An 11,094-nucleotide genomic window follows, 5' to 3' on the forward strand; every position below is an offset into this window, starting at 1 on the left:
TCTGGCCTGTATCCCAGCACTTTGGGAGGCCGAGGTGGGGAGATTACCTGATGTCGGGAGTTCAAGACCAGCCTGACCAAGAAACTTCATCTCTACTAAAAATACAAAATTAGCTGTGCATGCGTGATGGCACATGCCTGTAATCCCAGCTACTCAGGAGGCTGAGGTAGGAGAACTGCTTGAACCCAGGAGGCAGAGGTTGCAGTGAGCCAAGACTGCGCCATAGCACTCCAGCCTGGGCATCAAGAGCAAAACTCCATCTCGAAAAATAATAATAATAATAATCACACTAGGACAACAGGTGTAATTCGGGGTTGCACTGACAAACTGGGACATATGGCCACCCTATCAATAAATGATAGTGTGACAGACATCACTCAGGCTGGTTCACTTAACATCACTACTAACTCTTCTCCTTTCTTTACCTTCTGTTATAGTACTGGCGATCCCAGTTTCCCCTTCTCCCTCAATGACAGGGATAGGTCTGAGACACAGTTTTGGCCAGTAAGACGTTAGTTTGGTGTTGCTGATAATTAGTGCTTTCCTGTTGAAAGGGGATAGTTGCAGCTAGAGCAGCTTCTTTCATTTTCTTCCTATGTGGAACTTACAGAGAAGTAGTAGCCACCTAGAGACCATGAAGTGATAAATATGAGGGCAAAGGATGGACAGCAGAACAGAAAGATAGGAATAAACTAGGTCTCTGATGGCAGCTAAAACAAAGCTATTAATTGCTTATCGAGACCTCTTCTTTTGCAAGAAAAATAAACTTCTAGCTAAGCAGGAAGATTTTTTAGTTAATTGCAGCCCAAAGCATTCCTAACTTAGAAGAATAATCATTATTTCATTTTAACTACTTTATACATATATATATATATTAGTAGAGATGGCATTTCATTTATAGATATATACATTTTTCATATATATATATACACACACACATTTTTTTGAGACAGAGTTTCACTCTTGTTGCCCAGGCTGGAGTACAATGGCACAATCTCAGCTCACTGCAACCTCTGCCTCCCAGGTTCAAGTGATTCTCCTGCCTTAGCTTCCCAAATACCTGGGATTACAGCCATGTGCCACCACGCCCGGCTAATTTTGTATCTTTAGTAGAACGGGGTTCTACTCTATGTTGGTCAGGCTGGTCTCGAACTCCTGACCTCAGGTGATCCTCCCGCCTTGGCCTCCCAAAGTGCTGGGATTACAGGTGTGAGCCACCATCTGTGGCCCTTTATACATATTTTTAAAAATCTTTACAACAGCCCTAAAAGGTGCCTGCTATTATCCTCATTTTTCAGATGAAGAAATTAACTTCAAAAGGGCTTGGTAATTTGTCCAAAGCCATATAGGCAATTAACATCCAAGTTTAATTTCAAGCCCAAGCCTGTCTGATCTCAGAGTCTGTGCCTCACACACAACAGATGAGGCTGCTTCACCTTGTCTCATGAGCAGGAGATGTGTGTGCCACAGGCAATCTCCCCTGAACAGATGCTGCTAGAAAGTAGGAGGGTAAGAAATAGATCATGGTCTGAAATGGTTAAAAAAGAATATGAAATGGGCTGGAAAGGTTTGACTTTTAAGTAACCATTAGTTAATAAAGTCTGCTCTTTTTTTTTAAGTTCAAGTAATCATTGTTGAAAATAAAAGGCAATAAAAATAAAGACAGTTTTCACTATAGAAAGAAAGAAAGAAAGAAAGAAAGAAAGAAAGAAAGAAAGAAAGAAAGAAAGAAAGAGAGAGAGAGAGAGAGAGAGAGAGAGGAGGGAGGGAGGGAGGGAGGGAGGGAGGGAGGGAAGGAAGGAAGGAAGAAATCTTATTGGCCGGGTGCGGGTGTAGAGCAAGGCTCCTCCGTCAGAAAAGAAAAAAAAAAAAGGAAAGAAAAGAAATAGATCATGTTTTACCCCTACTCCCTTGCCCTCACCCCTACTCTAAGCAATGTGAGGTTGCTACCTCTCTTACTCTACTATGGAATACTCCTTCAATATCAAGATGAAGTGTTCAGTTCAACAAACATTATTTTTAAGCTCCGTCCTCCATGTTTAAGTGTACAAGTTACTCCCAGGAACAATGTAGATATAACTAAATCTACAGCCAGTGGGGCAAGGTAGATGCATAAACAGATCATCTAAATATAATGGCCAAAGGCTAAACTAGAGATAGGTGCAGACAGGGTGGGCCCAAAAGAGAACATCTGGGAGACGAGGCCTGAAGGAATTTGCAGGTGTGATTAAGCAAGTACTGAAAGAGAAATGTAGGTCAGGGAAATGGTAAAATGGGAGAGGGGGTATGGAGTATGGATCATGGAAACTGAGGCAGTATAAAGGGTGCAAAAATCAGTACCTCTGTGTTCCATAGGAGCTCAAGGGCTGGTGCTGTTGATTACATCTGAGGGAGTGTCCGGAGCTGTGCGCCCCGGCCATAGCGAGTAATTATTGACGATTAGATGCCTGAGCTCTATTCATTTCCACCTCTCACCTCCTTCCCAGATTTGTCTTTTCCCTGTATTAAATACCTCACACAAGATGGCGCTCTTCCTGCTTCTTCTTCACCCATCTTTCCCGCGCGCGCGAAAATTGGCAAATTGTTACTTCGTAGCAAAATGGTTACTTCCTAGCGCAGGCGCAACATGACTACCCGTTGAAACCGAAACCTGCCTGGCCGCGCCCTCTGAAATGAGATCATTTCCGCCTTGGCCCAACCCCTTCCTCTCCAAGTGTATATAAGGCACTGCATTACCGCCATTAAACGAGACTTGATCAGAGCACTGTCTTGTCTCCATTTCTCGTGTCTCTTGTTCCCCAAATTCCCACTCCCTCCTCCAGGGCCTGCTTCGACAATCCCGCGGGCCGGGATATGTGGCGCCCGAACAGGGACCTGGAAACAAGGGACTCCGTGAGGAAGAGGACGCCAAAGGACGGTCGACCGCTAACGAAGACAAAAGAAAGTGAACTCTTCCGATCACCGCGGGAACCTGCCGCGTCAGAATCGAAGGTAAGTGACGCGTCCGAAATGGGACAAGAATTAAGCCAACATCAGATCTATGTAGGACAATTAAAAGAGGCTTTAAAGATACGAGGAGTAAAGGTTAAAGGTAATGATTTGTTTAAATTTTTTGATTTTGTAAAAGACACTTGCCCTTGGTTCCCACAGGAAGGAACTATTGATATTAAAAGATGGCGTAGAGTAGGGGATTGTCTTCAGGACTATTATAATACTTTTGGGCCAGAAAAAATTCCTGTGACCGCCTTCTCTTATTGGAACCTCATTAGAGATTTAATAGATAAGAAGGAGGCCGATCCGCAAGTCATGGCTGCGGTCGCTCAGACAGAGCATATTTTAAAGGTTAGCTCCCGCTCTAACCTTACAAAGCCTCCGCAAGATACTGAGGAGGATCTCATTTCCCTCGAAAGTGATCATGAGGAAATCAAGTCTCCTTCTGTAACAGATAAAGAAATGCCACACGAAAACAAACCAAAAAAATACCCAATTTTACAGATGCTTCAAAAAGAGGAGGAAATTAATAAGCCTAATCAATCAGACATAAATTGGGATGATTTAGAGGAAGAGGCGGCTAAATATCACAACCCTGATTTGCCTCCCTTTACTTCACGCCCACCCCCATATAATGGGACACGTAATGAGGCTTCTGCGCCCATTGTTATGGCAGCAATAGATCCCAAAGAAGAATTAAAACAAAAAATTGCTCAACTAGAGGAACAAATTAAACTTGAAGAGTTACATCAATCATTGATAATTAGGCTCCAAAAGCTAAAGACAGGAAATGAAAAAATACCCAACTCAGACGCTATGGAGGGTTCCTTGCGCCCACCTCAGCGGCCTGGACAACATGTTCCAAAAGGGGGATGTTTTAGATGCGGTAAAAGGGGACACTTTGCAAAAGATTGCCATGAAAACCAAAATAAAAATCCAGAAGCAAAAATTCCAGGCCTTTGCCCAAGGTGTAAAAGAGGAAGGCACTGGGCAAACGAATGTAAATCTAAAACTGACAGTCAAGGAAATCCTTTATCCCCTAGGCAGGGAAACGGGATGAGGGGCCAGCCTCAGGCCCCGAAACAAGCATATGGGGCAGTCAGCTTTGTTCCAGCCAGCAGCAGCAATCCATTTCAAAACTTAGTAGAGCAACCCCAGGAAGTGCAGGAGTGGACCTCAGTTCCACCTCCCACACAGTACTAACACCTGAAATGGGACCACAGACCTTAAATACTGGAATATATGGACCTTTACCACCTAACACTCTTGGGCTGCTTTTGGGAAGAAGTAGTGTCACCATGAGAGGCTTACAAGTCCTCCCTGGAGTTATCGATAATGATTATGAAGGAGAAATTAAAATTATGGCCAGAGCTATTGATAGTATTATTACTGTCCCTCAAGGAGTTAGAATAGCTCAGTTAATCCTGCTACCTTTGGTCAAAACAAATAATAATATTCAACACTTTAATAGAAATATAAAAGGTTTCGGATCATCAGACATATATTGGGTGCAACCAATTACAAATCAAAAACCCTCTCTAACCTTATGGTTAGACGGGAAGGCATTCACTGGACTAATAGACACAGGAGCCACAGGCCTAGGGGTCTCACTAACCCAATATACTAAATTATCCAACCAATTAATTTCAGATGTACAGACCTTATCCAGTACTATACAAGATTTACAAGACCAAGTAGACTCATTAGCTGAAGTAGTTCTCCAAAATAGAAGAGGTCTAGATTTATTAACAGCAGAACAGGGAGGGATCTGTTTGGCTTTACAGGAAAAGTGCTGTTTTTACGCCAACAAATCCGGAATTGTCAGAGATAAGATAAAGACTTTACAAGAAGAACTAGAAAAGCGCAGAAAGGGCCTAGCCGCCAATCCATTGTGGACGGGACTCGATGGACTTCTCCCCTATCTCCTGCCATTTCTTGGTCCTTTACTTACTCTTCTACTCTTCCTCACTCTCGGGCCTATAATCCTTAATAAGCTTATGGCATTCGTCAGACAACAAATCGAGGCCTTCCAGGCCAAACCTATACAGGTCCATTATCATCGCCTTGAGATGACTGAAAATGGTGAGTCTTATTTACCTCAATAAGACCACCTCCCCTGTGTGCTGAACTGGACAGTCAATGACGGGTAAGAGGACACTATCTCCACCGGAGCCTAAGACAGGAGGGCCGCCTTTGCTGCTGCCTTATCCCATGACGGGCCTAGAAGGTGGGGATGAGTTGACCCAACCTAAGACAGGCGCAGTTCCCGGGGGGTCGTTTTCTTGTCATAAAACAATAAAAAGGGGGACCTGTCCGGAGCTGTGCGCCCCGGCCATAGCGAGTAATTATTGACGATTAGATGCCTGAGCTCTATTCATTTCCACCTCTCACCTCCTTCCCAGATTTGTCTTTTCCCTGTATTAAATACCTCACACAAGATGGCGCTCTTCCTGCTTCTTCTTCACCCATCTTTCCCGCGCGCGCGAAAATTGGCAAATTGTTACTTCGTAGCAAAATGGTTACTTCCTAGCGCAGGCGCAACATGACTACCCGTTGAAACCGAAACCTGCCTGGCCGCGCCCTCTGAAATGAGATCATTTCCGCCTTGGCCCAACCCCTTCCTCTCCAAGTGTATATAAGGCACTGCATTACCGCCATTAAACGAGACTTGATCAGAGCACTGTCTTGTCTCCATTTCTCGTGTCTCTTGTTCCCCAAATTCCCACTCCCTCCTCCAGGGCCTGCTTCGACAATCCCGCGGGCCGGGATAAGGGAGTATTTGGCTACATTTCAAATTTCCAAAAAGTTTAAAAGGCTCTTTAAAAATCTTCATGATTAAAAATGACTAAGGTATATTTTATTAGCCAAGAATAGAACTAATTTGGCCAGGCATGGTGGCTCACGCCTGTAATCCCAGCACTTTGGGAGGCCAAGGCAGAAGGATGGCTTGAGGCCAGGAGTTCAAGACTAGCCTGGGCAACATAGAGAGCCCCCCACCCCACAACTCTACAAAAATAATACACTTAGCTAGACATGATGGTTCATGCCTGTAGTCCCAGGTACTCTGGAGTCTGAAACGAGAGGATCACTTGTGCCCAGAAGTTCTAGGCTGCAGTGACCTATGATTGTACCACTGCACTGTATGTAGTCTGGGTGAGTGAGATCCTGTTTCTAAAAAAATAAATAAATAAAAATAAATAAATAAGTCAATAGATTCTGTCCAAAATTGATAAATCAAGAACCAGTGGCCAGGCATGGTGGGTCACGCTTGTAATCCCAGCACTTTGGAGGCCAAAGTGAGAGGATTGCTTGAGCCCAGGAGTTTGAGACCAGCCTAGGCAACATAGTGAGACCTTGTCTCTACCAAAAAAAAAAAAAAAGCTGGGCATGGCCATGGTAGCGTGCACTTACAGTGCCACCTTCTCAAGAGGCTGAGGGGGAAGGATTGCTTGAACTCAGAAATCTAAGGCTGCAGTGAGCCATGATCACACCACTGTACTCTACCCTGGGCAATGGTGTGAGACCCTGTCTCAAGAAAAACAAAAACAAAAACAAAACAAAACAACAACAACAAAAAACAGCAACATAAGCTAATTATTCGGACATAGGGAGGTAAGTGATCAAACAGCCAAGAGTTCAAAATGATTGCCTCTGGAGACTGGGACTGTTGTTTTAGTTATAAGCTTTTAATATACTCTCATAAAATTAGGTGAAAGCATTATGACGATAACAATTTAAATTAAAAGAAAAATTTCCGATGCAATTATGTAATCAAGTGTATCCATATATTATCCCAACTAGATAATTCCAACAAATAGAGATGCAGAAAGCTTCTTGGTGGCCTTAGAATTAGGGAGAAAAGGTCTAATGAGCAGCTAGTTCAGGAGACCTGAAAAGAAAGCTGCCTCAGCCCACAACACTTGGACGGGTGGCAGGGAGTCAGAACAAACTAAGATCTGCCACTAAGGCCTCCCAAGTCACACGATTTTGCTAAATAGGGTACTTACTGCTTTCTGGAAAACTATCAATGTTCTCTGTGGAAGATGAAGAGTGGAGTTCTTTTTAGTTTCCTATTCTGCAATTTGGTTTTTCTTCTGTGCAACCCTCTTTACACTTGATGTTTTCGCTTTTACTTTCTTTCTATTAATCTGCTTTCTCCTTAGTTTTTTCCCCTTAACAGTTTTATTTTACTCTCTAATCTTAAATTCTTCCTGCTATCCACACCCTGCATTTCTCTAAGTCTTGGCTAATGCTCATATTCATAATGCTTATGTCAGGCAATTTAGATTTTTGTCTCGATTTTCCAGGTGGTTAGCTGAAATCCTTTTTTTTTTTTTTGATTCAGAGTCTTTCTCTGTCTCCCAGGATGGAATGCAGTGGCATAATCACAGCTCACTGCAGCCTTGAACCTCCCAGGCGCAAGCAATTCTGCTACCTCAGTCTACCCAGTAGCTGGGACTACAGGCATGCGCCACCACACCCAGCTAATTTTTTTAAATGTTTTATAGAGACAGGGTCTCACCATGTTGCCCAGGTTGGTCTCGAACTCCTGGGCTCAAGCAGTCCTTCTGTCTCAGCCTCCTAAAGTATTGGGATTACAGGCCTGAGCTACGGCGCTGAGCTATCACTTGGCTTTTTTGTTTTTCTTTTCCTTGAAATGGAGTTTCACTCTTGTTGCCCAGGCTGGAGTGCAATGGCGTGATCTCGGCTCACCACAACCTCCGCCTCCCGGGTTCAAGGGATTCTCCTGCCTCAGCCTCCCAAGTAGCTGGGATTACAGGCATGTGCCACCATGCAAGGCTAATTCTGTATTTTTTTTAGTAGAGATGGGGTTTCTCCATGTTGGTCAGGCTGGTCTCGAACTACCAACCTCAGGTGATCCACCTGCCTTGGCCTCCCAAAGTGCTGGGATTACAGGCATGATCACTTGACTTTTGAACATAACTTGTCCATCTGTAAAACTGGTTAATATTCCTCAGGATGCTGCATAATAATGGCTAAGCTAACCTTGAAGTTCTTGAGAGAAAGTAATTTAAGAACTATGATGTGGTTAATTCAAGTTGTAGACTATTATCTTCATATGCAATTTGAATATTTTCTTCTTCTCCTGAAAATTAAAACTTCAATTCTAGAGACCTTTTTGTAGAATGACAATAGGAAATGTCAAAATACAGAATGAAACAAATTTTATCAACAGTTTGTCCCTTCAACAAGTGAAAGAAAATCAACCAATGAATTAAAGCTCTTTAATCCCTAGAGAAATACAGTGATCAGATTCAAAGAATGAAGTTGGATTTAACGTTATATTTTAATTTTTAAGTTTCTCAAAATGAAACTATGTATGTGACTAAAAACATTAACCTACTAAGACAAAAATCTTTGCTTTTCTTTTTTAAAAAATGTATAATAAGTCTGGCATGCACCTGTAGTCCCAGTTCCTCAGGAGTGTGAGGCGGGAAGATCTCTTGAGCCCAGGAGTTTGAGACATGACTGGGCAACATGGCAAGACCCAGTCTCTAAAAGAAAAAGAAAATAAAACTGTAAGTCTCAGGGCTTCAAACTGTCCCATCACATGCTATCAATGTTAGAATTTGAAGCTCAGAAATTGTGGATGTGTAATGAGTTATGGTTCTTTAAAGAAACCAACATTTGCTGATAAAAGCATTTGAAATGGCACCACTGTTTGCCCCAAATAAAGCCTTCTCAACTAAAAACCTAGGGTTAAGCCAAGAATATAAAGGGCTCTATAACCTATCTGTAGTTATTACTGGGGAATTTAGATTTCATATAAACCTGTCTTTATTTTAAATGTAGTTAGAAAAAAAGCACACACCTCAAACCAAATATCCAATCCACATTTTTTCCTAACACAGAAGGAGGCTTCTTTGAAGGTTTTTCCAGGTTTACCATTTAACAGTGGTCCAGCTAAAAATAAACCCATGAGGGTTTACAAGGCAAATTCAATGGCAAACCAAACACTAGTCCATGGGGAGCTGGATTCAGCTTTTTCCCCACTAGCCTCTCCCAGGACCCCCACCTATATTCTCCCATCTCATAATTAGAAAGCTAATTAGGCTTCCAAATGTAAATGCTAAATGGAGAGGGCGATCTGGGCTCAGGCCAGGATTCCTGGAACATCTAACACCCTGCTCTGTCCTCTGTTCCTGCAGTGAGCTGTGGGAAGAGAGCTGGGCCGCATGACTATTTGGGGCCATTTAACTTGCTGGAGGGCAGTGTTTACTCTCATTTGTGTGAGCAGAAAGTTGTGTTGCACAGACTGCAAACTCTGAAAAAAAAAAATTAAAAAAAAACACAACAACATGCATTGGGATTTTATTACTTTAAGGGAAAAAGTAAGTACATTTTCATAAACTCGGTTATTACCATGGTTACACGAGGGTACAAGAGAAGGTCCTCTGGAAAACAGTTCCTGGTTCTAGCTAGACAGCCTCTCAATAGTGCAGGGCGACTTCTTCAGTAACCATGACAACCAGAATTAGAAGTGCCGTTGCAACACTAGCAGAAACCATCTTTTGAAGCGGTTCTATGAATCACATTGAATACTGATGATGCAAGCTAGTGTGATACATACTTTTCAAACATTAAAAAAAATCTTATTACCATAAACAAATAATCACCTTAGATTCCAATTTGAAATCACTTTTTTGGAATCATTTTTTTTCGTCTGGTTTTGTTTCCCTTTTGGATTCCTGCGGCCTCGATTGCAAACGCGATTTGTGTACTTTCCAAACTTGTCAGAACTGCACGGGTAAGAGCTTAGAATGTGATTCATTCGCTCTTATTTTGAAACGGGATGAGGAATGGGGTGGGGGAGGGTGGGTAGACAGAGAGCCCTCTTGTCTACTCAGGAGGATGAAAACAGGGGAGGGAAGGGGAAAAGAGAGGAGAAAGGGAGAGAGGAGGAGAAAAGAAGGGGAGAGGAGAAGGAGGAGGAAAGGAGGGAGGGAGAAGAAGGAAAAGGAGGGAAGGAAAAAACAGAAAGGAAAAAAGTGCCGATAGCAGAATCTTCGCTGCCCATGTTAGGGATAAAAGCACCTTTATTGCCTTGACTTCTCCATCTGCCCAGATGTGTCAGGCACGTAGAAGCTGGTTGGATTCGATATTTTAATGACCCGGTTGCGATCTTTTCCTGGACGTATCAAGAAGTCCTGGAGCTTCTAATATTCCTGGAGGGATATCCAGGAAGAGGAAAAGAGGCTCTTTCTTACTTCGTGCGGTCTTCCAAAAGAAGCACCTTTCGCTGGGGAGCGTCGCGGCGTGGAGTGCAATGGGAGGTTTTGTTCTCCTGGGCCACAGGCGTTAGCTGTCAGTGCCCTCCACCACCAGCACCGGCCGGCGCGCGTGGGGAGGTCACGCAGGTCCTCTGCCCTTGTAACAAACTGCAGATTTGGGCTGGTGCCTTAGGGCTCTGGTCCAGTGCACCCGCTGTGTGCACTGCTAGGCGCTAAGATGCCTTCCTTGGCTCACGTGTGGACGGGCACGCAGACACCATACAGAGACATGGGTGCCCACACGCGCGCACATAGACATGGGCGCCGCACTTGACACGGGCACACACGAGCGAGCACGCCCTTGCCCTGGCTCTAATGCCCCCTCCTCTCGCGCGTGGATCGGCCTGGGCCGGTGTGGGGGGACGCCCCAGAAAGCGCCTAACCTTCTTCTGACCCCACTTCGCAGACACCCCGCGGCAGGGCTCCCTTTCTCCCTTGGGTCGTGGGGAGGAGAGGCGCCTCCTCCTCAGCCACCTAGGTTTACAGCCTATCAGAGGAAGGGTGGCGGGGTGGGGGTGCTGGCGGCGAGCCCCCCAGCCCCTCGCTTACCTTCGTGGCGAGGCCAGCTCTTGGGCTTCGCTGCACGGCGCCAGGCCAGGCGCGCGGGGTGGTTGCCGCTGGAGCAGGAGCGGTCGGTGTGTGGATGTCCCGAGGTGAGGGCGCCGCTGTGGCGCCTGAGGCTCCCGGAGCTGTCAGGGGCGGCCGACCTGACCTGCAGAGGCCCAGAGCAAACCCCGCCCTCCGGCCTAGGCCGGCTCCGCAGCGGGGACCGAGACTCCCCGCAGCGTTTCCTGAAGGACCAATCCGGAGC

General features: G+C 44.8%; 1 protein-coding gene across 3 annotated transcripts in view; it reads right to left on the reverse strand.

The window, feature by feature from the left end:
- Window positions 1-11,061, reverse strand: part of NIM1K (NIM1 serine/threonine protein kinase) — a 96,762-nt gene extending 85,701 nt beyond the window's left edge. For 2 of the 3 annotated variants that reach the window (XM_007961494.3, XM_073014775.1), the window contains exon 1: window positions 10,833-11,061. The gene's annotated coding sequence lies outside the window, so the exon portion shown is untranslated. Of the gene's footprint in view, window positions 1-8,414; window positions 8,508-10,832 lie in introns of all 3 variants that reach the window. The other variant, XM_073014777.1, reaches the window with a different exon arrangement.
- Between the last annotated feature and the right edge of the window lie 33 nt (window positions 11,062-11,094).

Source organism: Chlorocebus sabaeus, chromosome 4, assembly GCF_047675955.1.
Source record: "Chlorocebus sabaeus isolate Y175 chromosome 4, mChlSab1.0.hap1, whole genome shotgun sequence".
NCBI lineage: Eukaryota > Metazoa > Chordata > Mammalia > Primates > Cercopithecidae > Chlorocebus > Chlorocebus sabaeus.